The sequence below is a fragment of the Rhinopithecus bieti genome, unplaced genomic scaffold, assembly GCF_001698545.2.
Source record: "Rhinopithecus bieti isolate Rb0 unplaced genomic scaffold, ASM169854v2 scaffold_31446, whole genome shotgun sequence".
NCBI lineage: Eukaryota > Metazoa > Chordata > Mammalia > Primates > Cercopithecidae > Rhinopithecus > Rhinopithecus bieti.
In genome coordinates this window covers 1,245,068-1,272,972 of record NW_016813612.1, presented here as the reverse complement: position 1 = coordinate 1,272,972, position 27,905 = coordinate 1,245,068, and the positions used below count along the sequence as shown (strand labels likewise).

General features: G+C 40.0%; 1 protein-coding gene across 4 annotated transcripts in view; it reads left to right on the top strand.

The window, feature by feature from the left end:
• Window positions 1-26,368, top strand: part of MOBP (myelin associated oligodendrocyte basic protein) — a 60,309-nt gene extending 33,941 nt beyond the window's left edge. For 3 of the 4 annotated variants that reach the window (XR_001880798.1, XR_001880795.1, XR_001880796.1), the window contains 3 exons: window positions 10,545-10,768; window positions 21,122-21,205; window positions 21,323-26,368. The gene's annotated coding sequence lies outside the window, so the exon portion shown is untranslated. Of the gene's footprint in view, window positions 1-10,544; window positions 10,769-12,589; window positions 12,670-21,121; window positions 21,206-21,322 lie in introns of those variants that run through there. The other variant, XR_001880797.1, reaches the window with a different exon arrangement.
• Window positions 26,369-27,905: the final 1,537 nt, after the last annotated feature.

Below are 27,905 nucleotides of genomic sequence, written 5' to 3'. Positions count from 1 at the left end.
AATTGAGATTATAGACCATGGTAACAGATTGAATAAATGAGTTCCTCAATGCCTGTGCCTCAGGGAGATAAGGAATGGTGACTCTAATCAATATCCTTATATGTAAAAGGAGAGGGTAATCCATTGGACCCATCTATCCTCCCAACACACTTCATCTCATGTCAATCTCAGTGGCAATACCATTCACTCATTCACTCATTCACTTACTCAACAAATCCTATTGCATGCTTGTAAAGTTCCATTTGATGTGCTAGGGGAAGGGAATATGGCAACGAGGAAGCTGTGTTATTTGAGATTCACCAGGACCATATAATAGAATAGGTGTCATCGTGTAGGGATCAGTGCCGTAATGTTTTCGTAATATGCATGTACATGGGACCATGAAAACCATAAGCAGGGAGTTACTGGCTCTACCACAGGAGTTTGGGGTTTTACAAGGGACATTAGGATAGGATGAGTAGACGGCAAAAGCAAGGTGAGTCATGTAGAGACAAAAAGAGGGCCAGAGATGAACATATTCACCTACCCTATCTTAGTAGGCTAGGTTTTTTTCCCCTTTCTTTCTTTTTTTTCTTTAGCAATTTTAGGTTCACAGCAAAATTAAGGGGAAGGTACAGAGATTTCCCCTATATTCTTGCCCCAACACACACATGCCTGACCAATTTTTAAATTTATTTTAATTAATTTATTTATTTACTGTTCTGAAGGTATATCAGCACGCCAACTTTTTAGAGCTTTTATTATTTGGAAGTGAATCTGTTTATAAGTTGGTGTTAATTGTATTCTGATACCCAGCACTTCTGTAGCATCTACTGTGTGTAGGTATCACATGATATTTACTGATTTAGTAGGAAGAAGAGTCAATGGCGGAGAATGTTAAAGATGCCCCTAGAGAATATGGTTTTTGGGTCACCACTAAGGCCTGGGCATCTGCCTTTTTAGTAAGAATTCACCACCCCCTCCCCCCAAGGTACAGTTATGTAGACAGTACACAGACTACACAATGACCAATGCTGACCTAAACAACCCATAAATGAATAATCCAGATTATTTGTGATGTGAGGTAAAAAAAATGTGGAATGTGACAAATTTATGGTACCAAAAGGTTTAAAAAGCATTAAAAAGGCACAAGATTAGGCAAGTTTCATTTGTGAAGGAAGTAACTACTCACTAAAACTTTAACAGCAAGTTGTATGACAGGTTACCTAGTCATTAACTGAGACCCTCTTCAGGAGCCTGAGTAGAAGGGTCCTAGGACAGGTAAGTATTGATATATGGAAGTAGTTAGAAAATGTATGAAACAGAGGAAATTAGTTGTATAAAAGGCATGTCACCTATGGTGGTGTCTTTGGGTGGCTGGAGTTCAATCAGGATACGGAAAGGAGTTAGAAGACAATGAAAGCAAACTTCACCATACTCACAGATTTGTCTGGACCTAACCTTGCTCAGTGTATTCACCTAAATTCAGGAGGTATCCTAGTGCTGGCGTGCTTTGACTCCCTCAGTTAACTAATCTCAGTGGGTATCAGAGAAGGTGCCTCCACAGGCTGTTATTACCTTCTCAGCCATTGTCCCTTACCTGGGAACAGAGGATCTGAAAGGCTTCATTCCTAATGTCCCATGACTTCACTTATGCACTATCGGAGTCCTACTTGAGATATTCATTTTTCCTTCTTAGATTCCCAAAGGTCTTCAGGTAATATATTGGAGCCACTTCTTTGTCATATTGTCTATTCCTTTTATTGATACTCATTGACTATTTTGAATCAAAGGAGTGGGAGGCAGGTTGATAGGAAATATTTGCTCTTAAGCAGAGCTACTAACTTGCACATGAAGAAAGGGTAAAAAAAGATTTTCTGAAGCCAACTTGCTTTCTGAAACAGTGCTATTTCTGAAGTATTGCTTTTAGAGGTTAAATAATTTTGGCAAAGGCCTAATTGGGTTCTTAATAACTCCTTTGGATAGGTCTTCTCAAAAACCAGAGAATGATGTAACATTAGAAATTGATTGTATGGTTTCTAGCATCCTGATTAAACATAGTAGCATTATTAATATTTGATAGGAGGTAACAATGGCGTCACCCTCTTAGTTTATTCTGTCCTCTCAATTCTAAGATTTTAGGAATTCACAAGGTTGTCCTTGCCTTTGGGTTTAACAGGTATGTCCTGGGCCTCTTTTGGTTTTAGTGTTCTGCTTTTGGGAGCTGGGGATCTGTGGTTCTTTGAAAACCACCATGGCTGTGAGTGGTTAATTTGGAGTCAATCAGTCACATATATTCAGAAGTGCTGTGTGTGCCTTTGACTCATTTTCTTCTGCACAACATGTTTTATATTATTAAATTGAGCCCTGCACACAGGCAGCCTGGCAGACTGTGATTTTCCAGGAAACAGCAGAGCTAGAGAAAAGGTCTGAGCTCTTTGCTTTCTGTTCAGGCTCTTGTTCTGCCTGTGTCTCAGGTTGCGTTACTGCTTTTATTAGTTTGGGTGACTGAACTCTTGAATTTTGCCCTACCTGTGGCACACCGTCTTTCCTATCTGGGAGCAGGCCTTTATACATCCTGGTGGTCCCTATAGCAAAATGCTTATGCAGAGCAGATGCTTTTGCAGAGGCCTAGGTTAGCCAGAGAGGTTTCCAGTCCTGGGAGCTGTGTGTTGTTTTGGAGTATGACAGCCTCTGTCTGGTCACAGGTCCTACCTGGTCCAGACCACATGGTTAACTATGCCTTCTCTGATAGCCACCTGCCTGCATTGGTTTTCCAGCTGCTGAGGGTGGTCATGTGTGCATAGAGCTGCTGAGCACAGTTTGGGAAAAGCTTTATAGCCTGGTGGGTTGGTGCCACCAAAAATGGATGAACCCCAGCTACTCCCCAGACTGTCTTGGTTCCACCAGCCCCCACACATTCATCAGAATATGCATCTGTCTTTAAATCCTTCCCCTCAGCCTCAGAGAATGAAGCATTTATTTGCTGATGAGGCCAGTTCCCCACCCCTCCCTGTGATCTTCCAACCTCTTATCTCCTTTGGGGTCTTGCTGTACAACTTAGCAACCCTCCTAACCACTTCAGCCTTTGTATCTTGTCTCTTTCTCATTAGCATTTTGACATGTTTTGCTCTCTCATATTGACTGTGTGTTCACATCTGGCCCCATCCTCTTTTCTCTCTACCTTAGACAAATTTTAAAAACAATAGTGTAAACTCATCATCTTTACTTCCTCAAATCCCATTTGCTCTTCAATTCATTGTGTTCTAAATTCTTTCCTTAGCACCCCCTGCCCCTGGAATTCCTCTTGTGCAGATTCCTCCAGAAGTAACAATGCAAGGGCAAGAAGTTTATTTGGGAGGTGAAGGGGACACTGGAGAAATGTGGGAAGCAAGGCAAGGGAGGGAAAGAGCCAATTTAAAAAAAAAAAAACATTATCTAACCAATTCTCACCATGGGTTCCTGGAGCTTAGTCCTGCCGAGGACCCCTGGGGAACAGTGTAGACATGTGCGTCAGTTATCTCACCAGAGGGGTGGAGGAACTGGGATATTTATACACCAGTTCTTGTCAGTCATTAGTTAGCCAATGCTGCTTCAAGGGTGGGGGCATTCATTCTTTGACACATCTAGCTTGTTAAGGAGATGGCAAAGTGGGCTGCAGCAGCAAGATACAAATCCTCAGGAAAAGAAAGGCAAGTGCTGGCACCTGGAAGTGGGGCTGAGCACAAGAGTGGTAAGGGCAAGGGGTTATGGGCAAGGCACCAGTAGTGTTTGCTCTAATGGTTACCTGTGGCCTTCATGCTGCTTTTCCCAATGAATGCTGAACCCAGTCTGTATATCAATGGTGCTTTCTGTTGGATTTGTTGGACTGTTCTCTCATTCAGTCTTTAAACTCTCTGTTCTCTTGGTTTCTGTGACTCCTTTCCTCCTTTTATCTGCAGGAACTTTCCTTCTCCATCTTCTCGTGAGTGCTTACTCTTCTGCCAATTGCTTAACCTTGAGGTGCCCTAGGGTTCCATACTGAGCTCTCTGCTTATATGATTTTGCCTTCTCTTGTGGTTTTAATTATGACTCACATGCTGATAACTTCTAAACCTTAATTCATCCTTGACATTAATATATGAGCCTATTCACTCAGCAGATCAATTTGATTTTGGAAAATCTAATCTGTCTACTCTTGATTTCTTCCTACAAAGCTTGTTCTTCTTTTTGTTTGCTATCTCAGCAAATAACACAGCTGTCCAACTAATCCCCCAAGTTGGAAACCTAAGCACATTGTAACTTCCAATTTTCCCTTGCATATAAATGCCTGCCAATTTGACTTTCTGATGGGAAGGGGTGCAGGATTGAGATCAAGCTAGAAACAAAGTAGTGGGAATGGAGGTAGTTGATAAAATAAGGCTCCTCCATAGCACATATGGAGGGATTGGCTTTTGATGAGAACAAGAAAAGCTGTTAGATTGTGCAAAGTAGAGAGAGACCCATTAATAGGCATTAAGACAGAGGCAGGTCATGCCCGAGAATGAGTGAGCTAGAAGTTTGAGAAGGTTAGGGTACACCTGGAATGTTAGAGACCAGGCTTCTATGCAGTAGTTAGGGCTGGCTGAGCTCAGCTCAACAGAGCTGTACAGAAATCATTTGTTCTTAAGGAGCTCTTTCTCCAATGAAGGAAACAGATTGCCACCTCTGAAATCATCAGTGGAGTCACACAACTCCACATCCACACTCTGCTTCTCTTCCAACTTGTTTGCCAAATGCCCTCACAGCAACTGTTCTTAAACTTTACCATGTGCCTCCAGTGCTCTGACTCCTCCATTTTTATCTCCATCTATCAGACTCTTCACTTTCCTCACTTTCCAAATTAGAAATGATATCCCAACATTTTAATATCTTTCACAAATACCCTAGAATTCCCTGCCTTCTGAGTATTTGTCTTACACTCCTGGGAAAATTCCAGCCTTTGATGAACCCAGCTAACTGGCTTCACCATGCTTGATTTTGGGCAGCTAAGCATCACTGGAGAAAAGCACTCAGCAGGACAATGGTAGCTGGGTATAAGCAGAATTGTGTTTATCCTATCACTAAGCAGTTTCCTTTTGGGCAGTTATACTTCAATTGCATGCATTCAGACAAAAAAGGAAGCATGTACCTCAAAAGTGTCATGTATGCACGTGTAGTTTATATGCTCACACAATACTCCACATGTGTCAGGCTTACTGCTGTATAATTTACATGTGGTAAAATTAAACTCTTTTGGCATACATTTCTATGCACATAGTCCTATGACTACTGCCACAAGTAAGATATAGAATATTTTCATTACCCTTCAAAATTTCCTTATATTTCACCTTTGCAGTCAACTCCCCAACCTGTAGTAACCACTGACCTATCTTCTGTCCCTATAGTTTTGTCTTTTCTAGGATTCTATGTAAGTGGAATTATATATTATTATAGCCTTTTGAGTGTGGCTTCTTTTACTTAACATAGTGCTTTTGAAGCATGTTGTTGCATGAGTCAATAGTTCTTTCTTTTTATAGTGGAGTAGTATATATAGAGTATGTGTGTGTGTGTGTGTGTGTGTATACACACACACACACACACATATGCATCCATATGCAACTATGGCTCAACTTTTCTTTCTTTTTTTTTTTTTGAGACAGAATCTCGCTCTGTCACCAAGGCTGGAGTGCAATGACATGATCTCGGCTCACTGCAACCTCCACCTTCTGGGTTCAAGTGATTCTCCTGCCTCAGCCTCCTGAGTAGCTGGGATTACAGGCGTGTGCCACCATGCCTGGCTAATTTTTGTATTTTTAGTAGAGAGGGGTTTCACCATGTTGGTCAGGCTAGTCTTGAACTCCTGATCTCATGATCTGCCCACCTCGGCCTTTCAAAGTGCTGGGATTACAGGTGTGAGCCACCGTACCCGGCCCCAACATTTTAATCTGTTTCACAAATACCCTAGAATCCCTTGCCTTCTGAATATCTGTCTTACACCCCTGGGAAAAACCCAACCTTGGATGAACACAACTATATATATATGCATCCACATACAGTATATATGTATATAGTATATATACATATGCATCCATATAGTCTCTATGTGTATGTTTATATGTATGTGCCTATATGTATATACATACGTGCATGTATGTGTGTGTGTGTATGTGTGTGTGTGTATATATATACACACACATATATATGGATTCACATACCACGGCTTACTACTCACCAGTTGAAAGACGTTTGTTTCCAGTTTTGGTGATTATGAATAAAGCTGTGAACATTATGTGAACGTAAGTTTTCCTTTCTATTGGGTAAATAACTGGGACTGGTAATGCTGGGTAATATGGTAGATATTTGTTTAAACTTATAAGAAACAGCTAAATTATTTTCCAAAGAAGTTGTAACATTTTGCATTCCTGCCAGTAACCTGGGCTTATTGTTAACACTTGGTACTATCAGCTTTAAAAATTTTATTCATTCTGATTGGTATGTAATGGTATTCATTGTAGTTTTAATTTTGCATTTTCCTAATGGCTAGTGAAGTTGAGCATCTTTTAATGAGTATAAAGATAATCCACCAAAGACACTTATTTGGTGAAATCTCTGCTTAAATCTTCTACATATAAAAATTGGATTTTTTATTATTGTATTTAAAGGGGTTTAAAAATATTCTAGATACAAGATGAGGGGTTTAAAAAATATTTTAGATACCAAGACATTTATAACAATATTTTTTGCAAGCCATTTTCCTCCAAGTTGTGACTTGCCTTTTTATTTTCTTAACAGTGTTTTGGGAAGAGCCAAAGTTTTGACAAAGTCAGATTTATCAAATTTTACTATCACATCTGTTCTTTAATAGTAATTTTATAAATTTTATAATTTATAAATTTTATAAATGTTTATAATTTTTATAATTATAAAATAATAATTTTTTATTTTGATACTCCCAGTTTCTTCACCTCTCTGAGAAGATACAGATGAGATACTGATGTACATGTCTACACTGTTCCCCAGGGGTCCCCAGCAGGGTCACACTTTTTGTGTTGTATTTAAGAAATCTTTTTCTAATTCAAGGTCACAAAGATCTTCTCCTATATTTTCTTGTAGAAATTTTAAATTCTAGGTTTTACTTTTACAGTATTATCCATTTTAAGTTAATTTTTTTGTAATGGTGTGAAGTATGAATTGAGGTTCAAATTTTTGTATATGGTTTGCATATGGCTCAATTTTTTTTGTAATTATTTCAGTTCAGCATCATTTGTTGAAAAGTTTCTCCACTGAATTACCTGTGCAATTTGGCCAAAAATCGGTTGATCATATATTTATAGGTTTATTTCTAGACTTTCTACTTTTTTCTATTAATTTATATATCTTTCACCAAAATCATACTTTATTACTGTAGCTTAGTAGTACATATTGAAATCAGTTAGTGTGAATTCTCCAACATTATTCTTCATTTAAAACAATTGTTCTGGTAAAAAATTATTCTAGTTTTTTTACTTTTTCATATAAATTTTCAGTGTGTCAGGTTCTACAATATATTATGGTAGGATTTTGAAAGGAATTGTGTTGAGCTTATAGATCAATTTGGGGAGAACTATAACAATATTGAGTCTGATAATTCATGAACATGGTATAGCTCTCTATTTAATTAGGTCTTTTTTTGTTTTGTAGTTTCTAGTACACAGATCTTGCACATATTTTGTTTGATTTATACCTAAAATTTTATGCTTTTGGTGATATCACAAATAGTATTCTTTTCAATTTTGATTTCTAATTGTTCATTGCTAGTATATAAAATATAACTGAATTTTGTATATTGATCATATATCCTGTGATTTTGCTAAACTTACCTATTCTAGATTTTTTGTGGTAGACTCTAGGGTTTTCTATATTGCAAATTATGTTGTCTTTGAATAGAGACCGTTTGATATTTTTCTTTTCAGTCTGTATGCCTATTTTGTTTTTTACATTTTGAACTGCTGTTTTGTTTAAAACATTTAATTTTTAGAGAAATATTTTAACAAGATTAAATTCTTGCCAAATTGGCTCTCTGGCTTATTACAAGGGATTACAGCCTGAAGGCCCAAGCCTAATAACACAAGGTGCTTGGGTTGGGTTGTTAGTTTATTCCTGTGCTTTCTTTATATCCTCATTTCAAAATATGGCTCAACTTTCCTCATGGCCTCTTGACTGATGTACTGTATTATCAAGATAGAGAATTGGCATGAGCATTCTTTGGATGTAAAGAATCACAGAGGTCCTAAATACTATTAGAATTACTATGGTGGTAATTGTTCAAAATTGCCTGATGTCATCTTAATGGTTATGAGAGATGGTTACCAAAGCTCTAGGGATTGGATTTACAAGGTGGATTCAATTTCAGTTCACATTTGGGGACAATCTCAGTCTTGGAGGGAGTTAACATCTTGAAGAACAGTCATGTGGTAGTTGTCCATGTGTGGGCCAAAGACTGACGACACTTTCTTCTCAAACCCTACATGGCCATGAATTATGTTTCCTCTATTCAGCTGTGTGGGCACAGTCTTTATAATTTCAACCTTTCAAAGCTGTGCCACAACACGATGACTAGAGCATTTTATATAGGACATGACTTTTGTGTACTAGTAACCTGTTACTTTCCTGTTTTGGGTTTGTCAGGGTGAATAATTTGGGGATATTTTGTGGAAGCAGAGTCTAAAGAGTCATCATTATTGTCAATGGTAAGGGGTACTGGCATAGCCCTCTGACTTAAGAGCCTTCACACCTCTTGCTGAGCAGATGGTCTCCCTTTCTGTAAGCTCGCTTGATACTTCCACTGCTATAATTTGGACATCTTTGCTGATCAGTTCACTTACTTGTCCATCTTCCTTGCTGGATGGAGTGTGCATAAGTCAGGATCAGAGAATCTTACATTCATTCGCCCAGGGCCTCACTCTGGGCCTGGCTGCTGTTATTGACTGAATGAGCCCTATGAATACACTTGTAGTCAGTCTGGCACAGTGAGAAGGGCAAGGGCTCTGGCATCATTCCAACAACTGGAAATCAAAATGGAAAAAAAAAGGCATGAATTGAAAAAGTTTGAGTCTGAGCTCTGCTGCCTGTGGATTTCCTGTGTCTGAATTACTTATTCTAAGTCACATTTTCCCCATCTGTAAAATGAGGATATTATCTACTTCATTAGTTCATCATATTATAGTATTAGGTAAGTGGATATTATTGGAACAATTATTTAATGGATACATTGTGTCATTTAACCCTAACTACTAGCATATTATCTCCAACTCAGTTGCCTCTCCTGATTGATTTGGAATTCAGGGGCTGTTGCTATATAAACTGCTCATCCCCATTACCATCAATGTGGCTGCTATTGCTAGTAAAGTGCCCATTAGATAATTAGATGCTCATATTACCTAGGATGCCACAGTGGCTGATTGCAGAGATACTTGCTGAGGGTGATGCCTGGGATCTGTGGGCTTCTGTGCTGGTCTCAGCACCTGGGTTTTATATTCAGCAGTATCTGTGGGGAGTTCGAAAACACTCAGGCGGCCACATGTCTGGAGGTCATACAGACAATCCAGAAAGTGTAGAGATTCCTTCCTCAAATTTCAAGGGATGTGTTCCAACCTTCCAGGCTACAATTCACTCCACAAGTTTTAATAACATATTTCTGCGTTTATTTTTTTCTGGTATCCTCAATCCAGTTGGAAAGGTATCAGCTTTGCTAGCTTGATATATCATTTGGGATTTTCAAAATGCTATTGCTAATATCTGAATATAAATTTTATTTCTAATATTAAAAACTTTCCAAATTACACAAAAGCTGTGATCCTCATAAGTTTTGTCCCTAGAATAAAATTATGTGACATTCCTAATGCATGCATTTTGATTTTTGTGTATTTGTTTTTTAAACTAAGAACTTTGATGATGTGCTGAAACTATTAGACATAGCTTCATTTCAAAGGCAGTCACATAGAGTTCTACTGTCTAAATAAATTAAAGCTGATATCACACAACATTTCAGTTGGGTAAGCTTGCAGGCAATGCTTGTCTGGGCCACACATTTATAACGTCTAATGTCTTTATTGGACGTTGTTTATCTCCTTCTTGAACACAATTTGTTCCCCCATCAAAGTGGAAACAGTATGTTCACAATTTTGTAAGTGCATATTCTCTATGTGTATATGTATGTATATTCACATCTTTATGTCTATAAGTAGTAAATTTTTTTTCCAGGAGTGGGTGTACTTTAATTTCCTTTGTGTTTTTCTATGTTTCAAAATTATCTACAATGATTAACCAGAAAAGCAATAATTATCATACATAAAATAGAACTTTTAAAGAATATTGTTCGTAGACTCAGGCCAAGAAAAAATATTATCATATAATTTTTGACCAGAGACTACCAGAATTAAGAAATTAAAGAGAGGGATTTTGCAGAATAACCTCAAAGGTAGTCTCAAAATCCACAATTATATAAACTGAGCACAGAGAGAGAGAGAAAGAGTATACATCACCTACCTGTGTCATGTGTTTTTCTTTTTCTCTTTGTAAACCAGATTGAAAAGGAAGATCAGGCCGACCCCAAAAAAGAAGTGAACAAGGAGGAGTTTAAAGTGAATGAACGGCCTTGGCTCCTGGACTCATTGCTTCACAACTCATCTACCCTTGGATGAAGTTATCTGGCTTCAAATATTATGCAGGGGCAAACACCTGCTGATGCGGCAACTGCTGATGCTCATGGTCCCCATGGCCTGGGGGCCTCAGGGCAGCCTGCCTGGAGGTGAGCAGGGCTATCTCTGTGTGTTGTACTCCAGTCAGGGGGTTCCAGCAGCACTCGCAGGCTCCAGAGCTCAATGCACAGTTCTTTTTGTTTCCCCTGCAGTCCTTTCTTCTCCAGGATATGCACAGGCCTCCAGGGTCTTTCATGGCTCAGGGTCAGGGTGGCTCAAATGCCAACCCACATGTTGTCCTCCAAATATTCCCTTCTATCCCTGGCATCCTGTTGCTGAGCTCAACTTTTACTTTTTGACTTTCTCCTTTGTAATTAATCTCTATCTGGGTTTCTCTCTTTCTCTGTGCCATTTGGTTTCTTTAATTAGTTCCCTGTGCCAGCCCACAGTCAGAGCCATAATTGGCTCTGGGGAAGATCCAAGTTATTTTCTGAGTAAGATATTAGACTGCCATATGATCCAGAGATGCAAAGAAATCCCTAGAGAGTGTAGGAGTTGTCTAAATCCATGTGTCAGTTGTAGCCAGCGAATTGTGTCGAAGCAGAGAGAAAAGGCATGAAAAGCAGCCCTCTCCTACTCCTCAGGGCCCTGTCTCCAACCTTACATGAGGCTTTTTGAACATCTCCTCCTGGCCCAGCTGGGGTGAGAGCAAGTCCTCTAAGGCACTGCCTTTGAGCCTTGCTCAGCCCATCTGAATGATTCCAACTCTAGAATTGACTGCTTTCAAATTGTGTGACCTTGGGAATGTTATCTGGCTTCAACCACAATGCCCTACCCCCATCCCCTCTCCCAAGTGATCCTAAATACATGGCTCTTTCCCCCGACCCTACTCCACCTCGGGACACAGGCTCATGGCCTTATGGCACTTCACCACCAGAAGTGGTGCTCAGAGTTCCTATTTCCACATCTAACCCGCTAATTCCTGGGAAAGTCTGAGGCCTGGTCCCCCCAGTGCTTTCCCTGGCTGGCCTCTCCACATTTTCATTTGATGGTGGAGTGAGATCAGGAAAAATAGGAGAGGAACTTTGCCCTGGGGGAGAAGAGAGTTAAGTGTGGAAAGGGGTGAGTTATAGGAGGTTAAGCAGTCCAAGATTTCTCTCCCTGTGTGGGAGGCCATTTCCTGATGTGAGGGGGTTTGAACCCAATTATAATGGGACAGGGTTGGGTATTGACTTCCCATCTCTTCTCTCTGTTTTTCTCCCACTATCTGTAGCCCAAAACTCTTGCAGAGGACTTTGATCTTTAGTATGGGGTCTTGGTCAGGGTCATAGGAACTAACCCCGATCCTCACTCCACCCGGATCTACCACATCCCCTACACAAAAACACATGCTGCGGGGAGGGAGTTTTCCCCTGGGTCAAGTGGAGGATCCTTAGATCACCTTGTGCTCCTGTGGACTGGTGTGTGTGTGTGTCTGTGTGTGTGTGTGTGTGTGTGTGTGTCGGGAAACTTAGCTTTCAGAGAATGTCTATGGGCTCTCACTTTCTCTCTCACACACAAATACTGGGGACTTCTCCAAGTCCCTGAGGAGCCTGACCACTGAAGCTGATCATGAGATGATTGTACACCTACACGCCGCCTTCAGGGGCCTGGTCTTGACTTAGGGCTGCACTGTATTCTCAGCAGTGGCCTTGCAGGAACCCCTTTTGAACTGCTTTCCCTATTCAACCCAGAGTTGGGATGGTGGGAGAAGAGGGGTTGGAGTGAATCCATCTCTATTCAAATTCCAGCTGGGATTACTCTGGGAGTCTTCCTGGCTTGTTTTGGGCCCAAACTTAGCTACATTGTTTATTGGCTCCCAAAGTCGGGATTGGAGAGTGAAAAGATGCAGGCAATGAATCCTTCTGCATTCTCCTCCCCAATCTCTCCAGTGCTTTTCTACCTAGGAGGCCAGTGGAAGGGAGAAGAGGCCATGCCGTAGCCCACAGGGACAAGGCTCATTGTTCTTCCAGGCTTGGTTCACTCTGCTTTTGATTCAGAAGCTCTTTTCCTACCCAACAAGACTACACTTTCTTGCCTTCTTTCTGTTCTTTCTTTTTGTACATATAAACGGTATGTTGTGATATATTCTCAGTGCTTGTGCCTACCTTGGAACTCTGTTCTTGCTGTTCACTCCACATGTGATACTCTGGTCCAAGATCTTGGCCAGGTGCCTTCTGCTCAAATATCATCTCAGAGGTGCTTCCCTTGAAAACTTGGTGCTGTTTCCATAGTTACTCTATTTGATCACTCTAAGTTTTGTTGTCTTCATAGCACTTATCACCCTCTGGAACTATTCTGTTCATTTATTTACTTGTTTAATGCTTGGCTCTTTTCCCCTCCTAATGTAAACTCCATGATTGCCAACATCTGTTGACTTGCTCCAGTTCCCCCCTCCCCACCATGTTCCTGGCACTAGTAAGAACTCAATAAACACTTGTTGACAGAATGAATGTTTGTTTGTTGTTTTTTATAGGAATATTTTTTCAAAAGTTCAGATATTTTTAAGAAGTCAAAGGTGTCTATTGTATTTAGCAGCAAGGAGCTGTTGGTGACAGTGTAAGGCACTCTCTGTGTGAAGTAAATGGGAGGCGAGGAACAGGAATTTGCAATTGTAGATGCAATCCTCTCCACTAGGCTTGACCATGAAGGAAGGCAGAGGAATAGGGCAGGGGCTGGAGTGTTGCACTTACTGAGGAGGCACCTGAGCATGTAAAAGTGCTGCTGGGAGGGCAGCGGCAGAGTGGGTGTGTGAAGGAGGAGGAGTGGATCACTGATGGAGCCAGCAACTGAGGAGTTGAGGGGGCCAAATCAGACTCAGGTGAGAGGATCAGGCATGGAGCAGGGGTGCCTTTTCACTGGAAAAGAGGGAAGGAGAAAAGGAGAGTGTAGATTATGGTGGATCTGCAGACTTAGTAGCAGGACCTTGAGGCAGTTTCTGCTTGTGGTTTTGATTTCCTCTGCAAAGATGGCCTGTTCACAATGTGGGTGATGGTGTTGGGGTCAGAGGCATGAGGATGGGAGAGAGAGTTATAAAGAAATCATTTCAACTCACATCTTTGAAATGATCTATATGATTCTTTCTCCAGATGAATTTATATTTTTATTTATTTATTTAAAATTCAAGATAACATTTTGCCACTACATTTTTGCCTACAACTTCATATTTAGATCTAAATTCCAGATCTAAACTTGAGGCTCATATGGTTGCAGGTGGGAGAAATAAGAGTTGGAGGAAAAAAAAAATGCAGAGTCTAATCTTCCCAGCGAATAAAGATTCACGGGGAAACTTTGACGAAGGGAAGCTGCAAAAATTCCACCAGATTACAGGGAGATGGACTTGTACTCTGAGACAGTAATTTGTTCCCTGTCCGTCTAGGCTGCTGTTCTTACACCAGAGAATGTGGAAACTTAGGGCTGGAAGGGCCCTGGGAGGCCTTCCTGCCTGACTCCATCACATACGTCTCTGTCCAGTTAATAACACCATTACCAGGTACTTAGTATCTCTGCCTGAGTAAGATGAAGTGTCCTTAGTGGAAAAAGATGATACTGTCGACCCAAGAGTAGGGTGTGCAGTTGTTACTTGGAGAGAATTTGCATACTCACTCTTTCTATTGTAGTAGAGGTATACACTTGCAGGAACCGTTGGGTAAGGCAAGTGATAAAATGACTTCTTATTGAACATCAACTACGCATTCACCTTACATCACAGGATGCTTTATGTTTGTAAATGGGAAATGAGAGAGATTTTCATGACCCCCATGGCCACTGAAACCATGACCTTTACCTTACTACCATGATGCGGCAACCTAGAATTTTCTAAACAGAGATTGGTTTAGAGTACCCTAGCGTTCTTGGAGATCCCACTGTATGAGATAAGAGGAAGGTGGAGCCAGCAGAACTCCAGGCCACACCTTCACATCAACAAAAGTAGTGTTTAGTGTCTATGCTGACTCCTAACTTCATAGAGATGAAGGATTTTTACTGGAACAAAAGAGTCTGACTACATTTTCACGAATGCAACAAATATTGGTAGAATCCTCATGTTAGTGATTTTTCTAAACGGTTTACTGAATTCAAGAGTGTACTCTTTGACATCACAGGTTTGGGTTTAATTGACTGGTATTTCAGTGACTACTCATTTCCTCTTAGGCAACAATTTACCTATCACCAAGTTCAGTGCTTTGACTTTGATCAACTGACTGGGTTAACCAAAATGCAGATGAGCAAAAGAACACAGATTAGGAAATAGTCCTGATAATTATTCCTATATTTTCAGTTTTAAACAAATTTATGTAAAAGTATTATATTTTACATGGCCCTAAAATCCATTTCTGTTGCATAAGCTACATTGACATATAAACGACATTGGTAAATGTAAAATAGGTTTGAGGAGAGTAGAGAAAACAGGAAGCTACAGCTTAAGTAGTGGCCTGACGTCATAGCAAATCAGTTATCTATCAGATTTTGATGATTTGGCTCAAAAAGATCTCTTAATAAAACTAAGTTCTAAAAAAGTATTAAGTCTAATTACCAGCATTCATATTGGGTTGTGAAGCATATGCACTCTCTTAAGAGTCAATTCATTACCTGAGGCTGGGGATCTGTGGGACCCAGTAGTAGTGTCTGGAGAGACTGGTGGGCCCCTCTCTAGAACCTAAAAGGTGCAAGGATTTTGTAGAGGGAAAGGTAAATAATGCCAAGTTACTGGGGTCTAGAAAGAAAGTTTTCTTTTGGAGCAAGAGGGTATAAGTTTCTAAAGTTCCTTCAGCAGGGATGTTGGTCTTTTAGTTAGGAGGTTTAAAATCACTAGGAAGAAAGGGTGAGGAAGAAAGTCTGGGTCCCTGTTTGAGACGGTAACTGATGGTGGTGGAAGTCCTTTCTGCAGTGAGTTAATGATGCGTATTTCTGATAAAGGTGGGAAGTTATTTACATCAGCATTAACCAAATCTACCCTTCATGCAGAAAGAAAGAGCTCTTGGGCCATTCTCTATTAATGAAACCATACCAGGTTCAATATTAGAGTGTCTCTGTCTCTGAAATACAATGAAAATAATTCCCTGGCCCAGGTGGTGGCCCATGCTACCTCCAGGCAGTTCTACCTGACTAATGATGCAATGGAGATAATCCTATTGCATCCACCGTCAAGGAGAGTTGGGTAGTCTGTCATTCAGAGGAAATGGGACTTAATAGACATTCTGATTATTTATTAATTCAATCATGTTTACATGCAGATCAGAGGGTAAAGTTTTTCTTTACACCTTATATATCCTTTTCTTCCAAGGTGGAAGTCCATTCACAAACAAGTCACTGCTAGGCAGACCTCTTTCCTAACAAGAACAGGTGGATGGCATAGTGGGGATTAGAGCACCTCAGCACTCACAAGGGCATGCTATGGGATGCCCCAGGCTAGAAGCCCTAGGCTGGCTTCTAGGACCTCTTATTGATGGAAGTTATTTAGTGGATCTTCCTGGATTTGATTTTATTTCTCTAATCTCTTAAGCACATCAACCTTTGGGTTTGCTACCTGTAATTTTTGTCTTAAGAAGGCAGCATCTCTATTCTTTCCAGAAAGAAATCTCGATGCAGGAAGAAGAAAAGCCTGGTATCCTGCCCTGTTTTGTTCTCATGGAGATTCAACAGATTTTACATAATCTGTTTTTATTATAATTCACCCTGCATTTCTTGAATTCTTTGTGAACATCCTTTCTCCTATAGCTGACAGCTTCTGTTCTTTCTCTTAGGGCTTATGAACTTTCTGAGTCAGATCCTTTAGCAAAGCCTTAGTTTTCTGCTCAGGGAGATCAATAAGGATCTCTATTGCCAGCTGCAAGATTTTGCATGTATTTTCAACTAGAGCTTTGGCTGGCAGCAGTTAAGAAATCATTTTCCAAGTTAAAATTTTTTTCTTCCAGCTGATGCCTTGCTGACACTTCATTATTTGGCTTAGAATAGAAATGGCATCTTTTTTTTTTTTTCCAATTCTTGTTAATGTGGATTTTTGCATTGTCTGATGACCCTAACTTTTCATCTTCTTACCATGGTAATCTGCCAGTTAACTCTTAATTTTCAGATCGTCTAGTTCATTTCCTTTTTTGTGCATGTTCTCCTCTGGCTCAAAGATCAACTGCTTTCAGCTGTCTAGTATATTTATTCATAACTGCAACTGCATTATTTTCCTAAACCACAGCTTCTTTCTGAGACTTGAGATCTCATCTGATTTGCTCACTGCCTCAGTAGGTAGGGGGTGGGGCAGGAGCTGTTAGGGGCAGAAAGAGACCACAGCCTTCTATTTACTGTAGCCTCCCCATGCCCCTCCAAACAATCTGTACTGCCACCTCTTTTCTTCTAACTCCTGTCTTCCATTTCTTTCTTCACCTCAATGCCTACATCTCTGATCACAATATCTGTTTGTTTTTTTTTTTAACTTAAATGTATAGAAGATCTTGGTTGATAGATTTGTAGCGGAGCTACTTAACAACCTTTCTATATTTTTATTGCTCTGGACTTTATACTTCACTGCTTTTTCTTTCCAGTTCTTGTCCCTGGCTGCTGACTCTGATTTTTCCCAAACCAGTCCTGCTCTGATTTATGCAGTTTCCCACCATCAAGCCACCAGCAATGAGCCCTGATAATGGTGCTGACCCACAGCCAGGTGCATTCTGTCTCCAAGTCTCTCTAATTCCCACATGGCCTGGTGACACAGTTACATTAGATTACGTTGGACTAGTCCTATCACTGCTGAATCTGCTTCCTTAACTTGTGTTCACCTACAATTTTAACTTACTATTACTTGCATTGTTTTAAGTCTTCAAAAGTCCTCAGTCAATGTTTGAACACAGCTTCTCATGTGACACTTTTCCTCTTCTGGTCTAAGTTTCATTTTGGTGAGCTCTTGGGGTCCTACTAAGAGAATTTCTGCAGTCCAGAGAAGGAGGAGGGAGCATCTGGTACCAAAGTACCAAATGTGTTCATGTAAGTGTGTGTGTGTGTGTGTGTGAGAGAGAGAGAGAGATAGAGAGAGAGAGAGAGAGAGAAGAGAAAGAGAGGAGAGAGGAAGAAAGGAAAAGAGATTGATCTTCCCTTTTACTTTTGTAGCTTTCTTCTTTCTGCTACTTGTTGTGTTTTGGGAGAGGTAGTTTTCCTCCCTTCAATTCCCTATGTCTCCTTGCTGAAAATCACGCTGACAGGAGGTCATGGTTCCTGATACAGTAAACCTCAGGCTGGTCCTTGCGCATGCAAGAGGTTTGGCTGGCAATTCACTCTAATTTCTTCTCCCTTCTGACTTGTAAAACTCAAGTATCTGTGAAAATGAAAAAACTTTAGTGTACATATCTTACCCAACAAGCTTTATAAAGCTGCTTCTTAAGGCAGCTCTATATTATTATTATTATTATTTAGACAGAGTCTTGCTCTGTTGCTCAGGCTGGAGTGCAGTGGCACAATCTCGGCTCACTGCAACCTCTGCCTCCCAGGCTCAAGCAATTCTCGTACCTCAGCTCCCAAGTAGCTGGGATTATGGGCATGCGCCACCACATCCAGCTAATTTTTTGTATTTTTAGTAGAGACAGGGATTCACCATGTTAGCCAGCCTCACCTTGAACTCCTGGCCTCAAGTTAATCCTCCCACCTCAGCCTCCCAAAGTGCTGGGATTACAGGCGTGAGCCACAATGCCTGGCCAGGCAGCTGCATATTCTAAACATTTAAGCCACCATTAGGATATAACTAATTTAGAACAATGTTATATAGCAACTGTCTCATACAGGGAATGCAATAGCCAGCTTGGTTATACCAGGACATTATTTATACAGGGGAAAAATCAGGCTTGTGTGTGTATGTGAATATAAAATTTATTTTGTCTTAAAATCTGAGCCCCCTGTTTAAAATTTTTTAAGGGACTAACCAACTTTTGCTCTTCACTCTTAATGCTTTTTCTTTTGGAGCCCACCTTTCATGGAACCCTGCAGCATTAAACACTTTTATATTTGTAATATATTTAAAAGATAAAAATGAAAGTGTCTGCTCCTAAGTTCATGGGCAACTCCGTTCATCACAAGTGTTGCTGGCCAACAGGGTCAATATTTGCTGACTGAGTAAATAATGAAACAGTATTAAAGATGAAGTCATCTATGGTTTTACTGAGTATGTAAAGACTCAAAAATGAAAATTCCAACTAAAAAACAGAGGGTCCAAACCATAACTTTTGATGCCAAAACTATGCAACTACCTCAGAGGACAGGTGAGCACACCTAAGTGTATAATACCATCTTCTCCTCTTATGCTACCATCTTTTCCACCCACGTGGGGCTTGATGCCAAGAATCACAGGTACATTGCACATAACCTGTGTTGACAAGTGCTCATTTTAATTGGTTGATGGTCTTGTGGTGGTGAGTGGGTATGGGAGGAGAACGGGTCTGGACTAAGGGTATGGAACCAGGCTAGCTCTCACATTCTCACCAGAAATTGGAGTTGACCACAGCAGATATTGCTTCTCCGTATGTATGTAAGGTAGTTCAGAGAGAGGAACCTGGAAACAGACATCCCTGTGGTGGAGTTCCTGTTTGAAGGTTATTACTTGTGTGACCTTGGACAAGGGACTGACGGTCTCTAAGCTTCATTTTACATGTGAAGACAATTTTTTTAAAAAAACACATTAAGTAGTAAGTATAAAGCTTGCATGTAGATAGCGCTCATATGGTAAAACAAAAAAAGTTGCTTATTCACATGTTCATAGCACTGTTCACTATTTGCATTTGCTCTTATACTCATGTGTATACTTGATTATTACTTGTCTCCACCACTAGATTGTAAAACTCATAAGAGCAAGAACCATGACTTTACACCTTGATGTTGTCCCTCATTTATCCCCCCAATTATTTGATATGGACAACTGTTGTTGTCTGGAATGTATGGAAACAGTTTTGAAAGCATGGCCTTCAATCCCCCTCTGATCTACTTTTTTAAGCCACCATGCTATTGATTTGGCCGAGTATGGACTTGGTTTACTTTCTACTCTGCTACAATACACAGACTTTGCCTAGAAATGTCCATTTTTGTAATTCATTTTAAAAAGATAATTATAATAGTAAGAAACATAATTATTATCAAATATCTCATTCTCTTTCTTAAGATGCACACAGTATCAACTTTTACACGAAAGGTTCCATATACTGTAAGATTTGCAGTAAGTTGCTGACCCCTTTCCTAAAACTTTCAGGTTGGTTTTGCCCTCCAGCTCAACCAGTTATTCAATAATTACATCTGTGATTTAGGCAAAAATATGACTTTCTTCCTAGTGGGGAATAAAGCACTTGAAGGGCTGCAGCCAGAGACCCTGTGCTAGCCTAGGACCAAGAGCAAACTAATGCCATCCGTTTAGAGCAAAAGAAATGGGCAGATTCTTCCTCTGTGACCAGTGAATTTTGGATGCACTGCAGTCCTTTGCCTCCATTATTCAGAGTATCTAGAAGTAGATGACACAATGTCAGATCTTCCACAAGAACCCTTGCCACCATTCCACAGAGTAACTCTCACGATCAAGGTGCTTGGTCCTACTTAAGCTAACAAAAAATTGGCTTTCCCAAGACAATAATCAACTAATCAAAAATCCTTGGATGTTACAAATCATTTTTCCTCTGTCCTGAGCAGTATTTCCATGGGTATTTCTATATAGGCTTATCTACAGTTAATATTTATAAAGTAAGATTTCATTGGAGTATATTTGCCTCTCAGTTTAATCTGATATATATCTTGATTTTTAAAAGAAATCATCTGATTTGTAAACATACACTCAATTTCTTGATATTTCTTCTTAACCTATGGCCTAAATCTTGACGATTTTGCTAAATTTTAATACCTTCCCATAAGAGCAAATTTAGTAAATTAATACACCTTCCAGTTGTTGGCATTTTGAGAATACTGGCTCAAAGAAAGTGTCAGGAAAACGGGCAAGAACACTGCAATCTTGGAAAGGACATGGAGTTATGTACCAAAAACTGGGCTGATACATGGTTTTATTTCTCACTAGCTGTATGAGCTTGGGAAAGTCATTTAACCCATCTGTGCCTCAGTTTCTTAATTAATGACTGACTTACCTTCCCCACAGTGCAATTGTACAAACCAAGGGAAATAAAAGTTTTAATTTATCCCTGCCGAGTCCTGATGGCTAAGAAAAAATTATAATCTAAAGGTTTAGCATACCTAGATGAAAATATGTTTTCTGAGGGAATATCATAAAGTGAGGGAGGGCCTGGGATTGCCACCCTTCAGACACGTCTCACCCTCTTGGTCAAGGAGCAGTATCTATTTGTGAAGAAAGGAGGGAGGCCAATCGGGGATGCACAGATACAACCACTGGGAGAATAACTGGGTTGAACAGCTGCATATAGAATTGTAGTTTGACAGGTTTTCCTGTCCATTAGCACTTTGAAGATGTCATCCCATTGTCTTCTGACCTCTGTAATTGCCACGGAGAGATCTGCTGTCAGTCTGCTTATCCTTCCATGGTAAGTAAATTGTGTTTTCTTGTTGTTGCTTTTAAGATTTTCTTCTTTGTCTTTGGTGTTCTGAAGTTTCACTATAAAGTCACTAAGTACAGATTTATTTTTATTTATTCTGTTCAGGACTCAAGTTTCTTCAATCTGAAGATACATGTCTTTCTTCAGGGACATGCAGAAAAAAAACCAAAAAGATGTTGCACAACCATCAAAGTGGCAAAAATAAAAAAAAAAATCAAGTATTGGCAAAGATGTGGGGAAAATTCTCGTAAGCTACTGATGAGAATTTATAAACTATTATGACACCTTTGGCTTGCAATCTGGGGATACTAGCAAAGCAGAAAATTGTATAACTTGTGATCAAGCAATTATGATTTTAGGCACCCATCCTAGAGAAAACTTGAATTCATAGAAAAAGTAGGTACACGCAAATCTGTTCAATGAATCATTGTTTGGCATTGAAAAGAGGAGAGAGATAAAAAGAAATTACCAAAATGTCCACCAATAGAATGAGTGAATCATCTGTGGTATATTCATAAATAAAAATCTTAAGTAGAAGTTAAAACAAATCAGATATACACACCTTAGATAGATAAATTTAGAGGACAAAATGAGGAACATAAAAAGTGAATAGTAGATGGCAAATGTAATATAATGTACTATGCATAAATTTTAACAACACACAATATTATATTGCATATTGCCCAATAAGCAGAAGCCATAAGGTCTCACACTTTCCTTATAATGCAATACAATAAAATGACAAAAGTAAAAGGGTATTCCAAAAATAAAACTATCCTTTTGGAAAAAAATTTTTTAAATAATTCCTGATTTGAAGACGTAACAGAAATTAAAAGCTATATACAAATGGCTAACAATATTAGGTGGACATATGTGTTTGAAGAGATAGGTGAAAGATAGTTGAAAAGCCTGGGGGTATCTTCAAGGTTATATGTCTTAGAAAACAAAAATACTTGTTTGGGTTCAATTTTGGATCTGGGCTTGTTCTTGTGGCTTCTGATGATTTCTGACATGGGGAAAAATGGGGAAGAGTTGAAATACATCCTTCTACCCAAACCTTCCTTTAGTAATAGGTAGCAAAATGAAGAAGAAAATAGAATGTTGCAGAATGTGGAGGGATGTAAAATGGACAGTACTAGGGTAGAGGGAAAGTTAGATTAGAGGAAAGAAAGAGCATCAGGAACAGTCTTGTGCTAGGAGCTGGTGTGGCCAAGCACAGTCAGATGCCCAAAGATCCAACAAGGCCAGGGTTCTGTGTCCTTGAGTGGGCACAACCATTCCTAGCCAAGTTTAAGAGGCAAGTAAAAATATGGGGGCAATGTCAGACGAAGTCTTGTTCAGGGTATAGGGCTAGGATGAGAGAGAATGCCACAGAATAGGGAGGAAGAGTGATAGATCCAGATGAGATACAGCTCAGAGTGCCATGCCCCCAGAAAGAGGAATCAGGCAAGTACTGTCCCAAGGCAGCTGGAGGGTGAGGGCTGAGTGCCCTGGCTTCCTCACTTGGGGAGACCATGGGTCTCTGTGGAAATTCCAATAAAAAGGCAGGGAAATTTGACTACATGGAATCTTCAGGTAGAAATATTTCTCTTGCCTAAATTCAGGTGCTAAATAAACAACAAAATGGTAACCTCTACTATGAAGCGTTTCCAATGATGGGGTATCTGAGGCCATTACATTCCTGAGAATAACATGGTGAGGTGCAGGGTGGTGGTGGTGGCGAAACATACAACAGACCACTGTAAGTGAGAGCAAATTACTGGCCCAGCCCAACCCACACCAAATAAGAAATTTAATATCCTTTTGGCTTGTTTTAGATTTTGGCAAAGCCAGGCCCATAGCGCTTGCTGGGCTCTCTCTTCCACATCATCCAGAAGACACACATTTGCTGTGGAATGATTGTGGAGGTGAGAGTATAGTGCATATTAATTCATGCGAAAAGTTAGATATTAGCTCAGAAATGTTAATAACAAGAAAATACTGAATTCTCTGTTTGTCTGTTGTGGAAATAAAACCTTCTGGGGATGAATCAAAACTATCTGATAATTACTTGAAATGGGTGGATAGCTAAATGTAATGTGCCTTGGATATTATAACTAAAAGGTGCTATAATCCAGTTATATTTTTTGTCTTTTAATGATTGGTTTTGAGGAGCACTACCAGTAAATACTGCAAAAATTACATAAAGCTCCAAAAGCTACTCTGTGTAAACTTCTTGAGTGGGAATTCTCAACCATAATATATGGCATATGACTGATAATTCTGGATGTTAACTGATTTTATGTTCTGATGTTTTGACTGGTTTTGGGAAAAATTTTGGGAAAAAGAAGTTATCCTCATAAATACCCAACAACTGGGTCTCTGGGTAAAAAGGCCTAATTTATAGAGAATGCTAATTTCCATGGTGTAAATATTTCCACAATGCAGATTTCTTTTCTTTTCTTTTCTTTTCTTTCTTTCTTTTTTTTTTTTTTTTTTTTTTTGAGATGGAGTTTCACTCTTGTTACTCAGACTGGAGTGTAATGGTGTGACCTTGGCTCATTGCAATCTCCACCTCCTGGGCAATTCTCCTGCCTCAGCCTCCCAAGTAGCTGGGATTGCAGGTGCCCACCACCATGCCTGGCTAATTGTGTATTTTTAGTAGAGATAGGGTTTCACCATGTTGGCCAGGCTGGTCTCGAACTCTGGACCTCAGGTAATCCACCCACCTCAGCCTCCCAAAGTGCTGGAGATTACAGGCATGAGCCACCACGCCCCGGCCACAGTGTGGATTTCAAGCTATGAACATGATTCTCTGGAGTTTACCATTTATCTTCGAATTGGTAAATTTGATGCAGAATTGGGAAGAGAAGCACACAATTGACTCTCGTCAACTGGCACAGGCTGGTGCCAGTGCACCACTGTATATATCCATGGACCTCTGTGAAGCTACAGTTTACTACTAAAATTTGCACTCCATAAATATACAAAGGCACTAGTAACAGAAAAAATATAAAGGGAATACAAACTAAATTCAAATTGGGGAGCTCAAATGGAGAAAATTGACAGATAATATTTTTGAAACATTGAAAAGTAGTATTTGTCTAGATTCACCTTTTATTATCTTTTCTTTTTTTTTTCCTTTTTTTTTTTTTTTTTTTGAGACAGAGTTTTGCTCTTGTTGCCCAGGCTGGAGTGCAATGGCGCATGATCTCAGCTCACTGTAATCTTGGCTCACTGTAACCTTCACCTTCTGGGATCAAGTGATTCTCCTGCCTCAGCCTCCCGAGTAGCCGGGATTACAGGCGCCCACCACCATGCCCAGACAATTTTTTGTATTTTTAGTGGAGACGGGGTTTCACCATGTTGGTCAGGCTGGTCTTGAACTCCTGACCTCAGGTGATCTACCCACCTGGGCCTCCCAAAGTGCTGGGATTACAGGCGTGAGCCACCGCACCTGGCCTGTTATTATCTTTTATTAAGCAAACAGCGTATCTATGTATCATACTGAGAGTTCTGAGCTCTTAGTTTCTTTGGTGTTCACCTAGATGGAGGCTGGGGCTTCCTTCTTTTCAGATATTGGTGCTAACGTGATGCTGGCCAAAGAATTGATGGGATCTGCACACTGTAAAGCCGGTTTCAGGATGGTCAAGAAAGAAGAGAAGATATGAGCTGCCTGAATTTTGGGGTGGTGGCATTGAAATTTAGACTTGTGATTTGGTATGACAATATACGTCTTTCTGTGATTGTTAACATTAATGAAAATGAAAACAAGAAAAATTAGTTGCTCAGAAGTTGAAAATGGATTTATAAACTTTTATTAGAGTAAGGCAAAAGAACCTATTAAAATAGAGGTAAATTAGATGTGTCAATAAGAACCCACGGACATTTTTTAAAAGGAGACTTTATCTGTTCTGTCCCTACAGTGATTTATGCTCTTGGATATTTTTGCTGTCATCCTGACAAATTCTAGTTGGAATGTGGAACAAGCTCATTTGTAGACCTAGTGCCTGTGGCTTCTAAAACAATTATCTGAAAAGAGAAACCACTGCCTGTTGGAAGAATAGTTGATTCCATACCTCGAGCTAGGGAATAAAAAATCAGAATTAGTCTGTGAATTCTAGATGTTGAGAGAAAGCAAGGTTTCATTAGGGCATCAGAGAGTCGTAAGTCCATAGGATGCAAAAAAGAAGATGAAATAAAATTGCCTGAAAAACGCACCTGAATTTCTCACATTGTTTACTGAAAAGACTGTGTATTGATGAACCCCAATTATGTGAGGTCAACATTTAAGAGTTTATAACCAACAGTTTGAAAATGCAGGGTGTTGTTTTTTTCTATAAGGAGACAAAACAGTCAGAAGGGAGTGTCACAGGATATTATCACACTATCAAAGATCTCCGTGAAATGTGGTTCATTTGCTAGAAAATAATGCAAGCCTTTTGGAGAGAATCAGGGTTTCTAGTGATGCTAAGGGTTGTTTGTAAATTGAACTTTTTCCTTAGTCTTTCAGCAGCAGCTGCACAGAGTAGGCCTGCCTCTTCCCATGAAAACCACACTGAGTTTTATCAATTAGTAGTGTGTGGGCACTATTGCAAGTTATGTCATGTTGGTTATGGCCACTTATCCAACAGTGCTTTCCTCTGTGCAGGGCTCTGCAGCCTCATTCTATGCTATTTTTATTATCACGTGTCTGTGTGCCTCAGGTGGCAAAGCAGAATAAGCTTCTCTACCCACAGTAGGGCTCTCTATGGCTCACTATGACTCACTCTAAGGGAAGAAAATCTTACAGATGTCAGAAGATGTTAGGTAAGTGGACAGTGATAAACACAAAATATCAAGTAGTCAATATCAAAGAGAAAAACATTATGTTGGTGAAGGATAAGTATCAAAGCTAGTTAAAAAAGTAACAGGAGAAATATAAAGCAAAGGGGCAATACTCCACAAAAATGTAGATTGTAACTGAGCTTCTTCTCCTAAAGAGATTTAAAAATAAAGTATAGGAAATATGTGAAGAAACAAAGTAAAACACCGAGGGGTAAGTTTGACCATGAATACCTAGGGAAAAGCATACTTGCACTAAAACAACCAAATATGCAGAAATCAAGTGGAAAAACAGGTCAAAATAATGCCAGTTGATGTCTATAAGAAGTAAATGTATAATAAAGTAAGTGAAAAAAATGGCCAATTTAACACCAATTGGTGCCTGTAATAACATGTTTATTGGCAAAGTCCGTATTTTACATACATGCTATGGTTTACACAAAATGTGAAGGAAACCAACTAACAACAGGTCTGTCATCAACACAGGATAGCAAAGTACTGAACATGTGCAACTAGGAGGTCAAATCACTTTCCCTGAAGGAGGTGGCAGGGGAGCCTGGTGTTAGCAAGAAGCGAGCAGCACTGTGGGATGGTCCAGAGGACAGCGTGATGGAGGTGGGAACTGGGTGGGATCAAGTGAGGAAGGCAGGAAGCAGGGCTTTGGTGTTGTATACATGCATAAATTCTGAATGGGCCTGTGAGAGATCAGAGCCATGCCATGGTCAGTGTCGCCTCGCTTAGTCACTTCCTCTTCTCTCCCATGTCACTGGGACAACACACCCTGGGGCTTACGAGCTAAAATGGGTTTGTAGCAATCAAGACAGCCTCCTTCTGCAAACAAACTGCTCTCCTTGCTCCTAACATCTATGAAGAAAAGGTGAGACCCTTGGAGAAAAGGTGAAAAGGGAGGCTGTCAACATAGGAGCATCCATCCTTTACAGGCTCTTTAAATAACTGCAGATAACTTGTGGGACATTCTGCTGTGGACATCATTGAAAACCTATTGCCTGGACATATGTAAAAAATCTTGGATGTATGTAAAATATTCAGAAGTTTCTATCTTTAGATCTTCAGTAAGCAGGAGTGACAGGGGCCTGAATGAGACAAGAGACTTGTCTTTCCTTTGCAACAGTGAATGTCAGCTTGAGGAGAAGAAAAGGGGGACTTCAATGATAATTACTGGGGTGGGCTGGTTTGTTGGCCTCATTGCAAATGCCTGAAAACAACTTAGGGGTACTTTAGGGAGTACAAATTTCTCTCTTCACAGATTGGGGACTTGAAGTCAGTTTCTATAGTCACAGGCAGGTGAGTTCACAGTCAAAATCATGTTCCATATACAATTCACTCATTCCTGCTACTCACTCTTCTGTCTCCCTGGCTTTGCTTCCTTACTTAGATGTCAAGGATTTCTACCACGTAGCTTTTTGATGCTGCTCTGCTTCTTCCTGGCACTTGCTATCACTATCTGAACCTTATGGCATGCATAAGATTCCTGGGGACATAAGGTGTCTCTGGGAACAAGGGGATAATGCTGAGGGAATGGGAGACAAGAAGTCAGGGGAGCAGTCCCTAAAGCACAACGGCTCCAAGAGTGGCCCAACTGAATGGAATGTATACTTGTTCACAGGCTCCTAAAGTACTTGACTGCACCAGAACAAACTCACCATGCAATGGACATTGTTAAGTGTTCAGGCACAACCAACAATGCTTCCAACTGTTGTTTTAGAAAAAAACTGAATTGTTTTCATCCAGTCACTGACCCATCACCACAGATCCTTAAATACCATTTTCCCACTTCCATTGACATGTGTTAAAGATTTACTTTGCTATGCCCTGTTAGATATTTTATAAGATACCATGTTATCTTATTTAGCCATAATGTAAT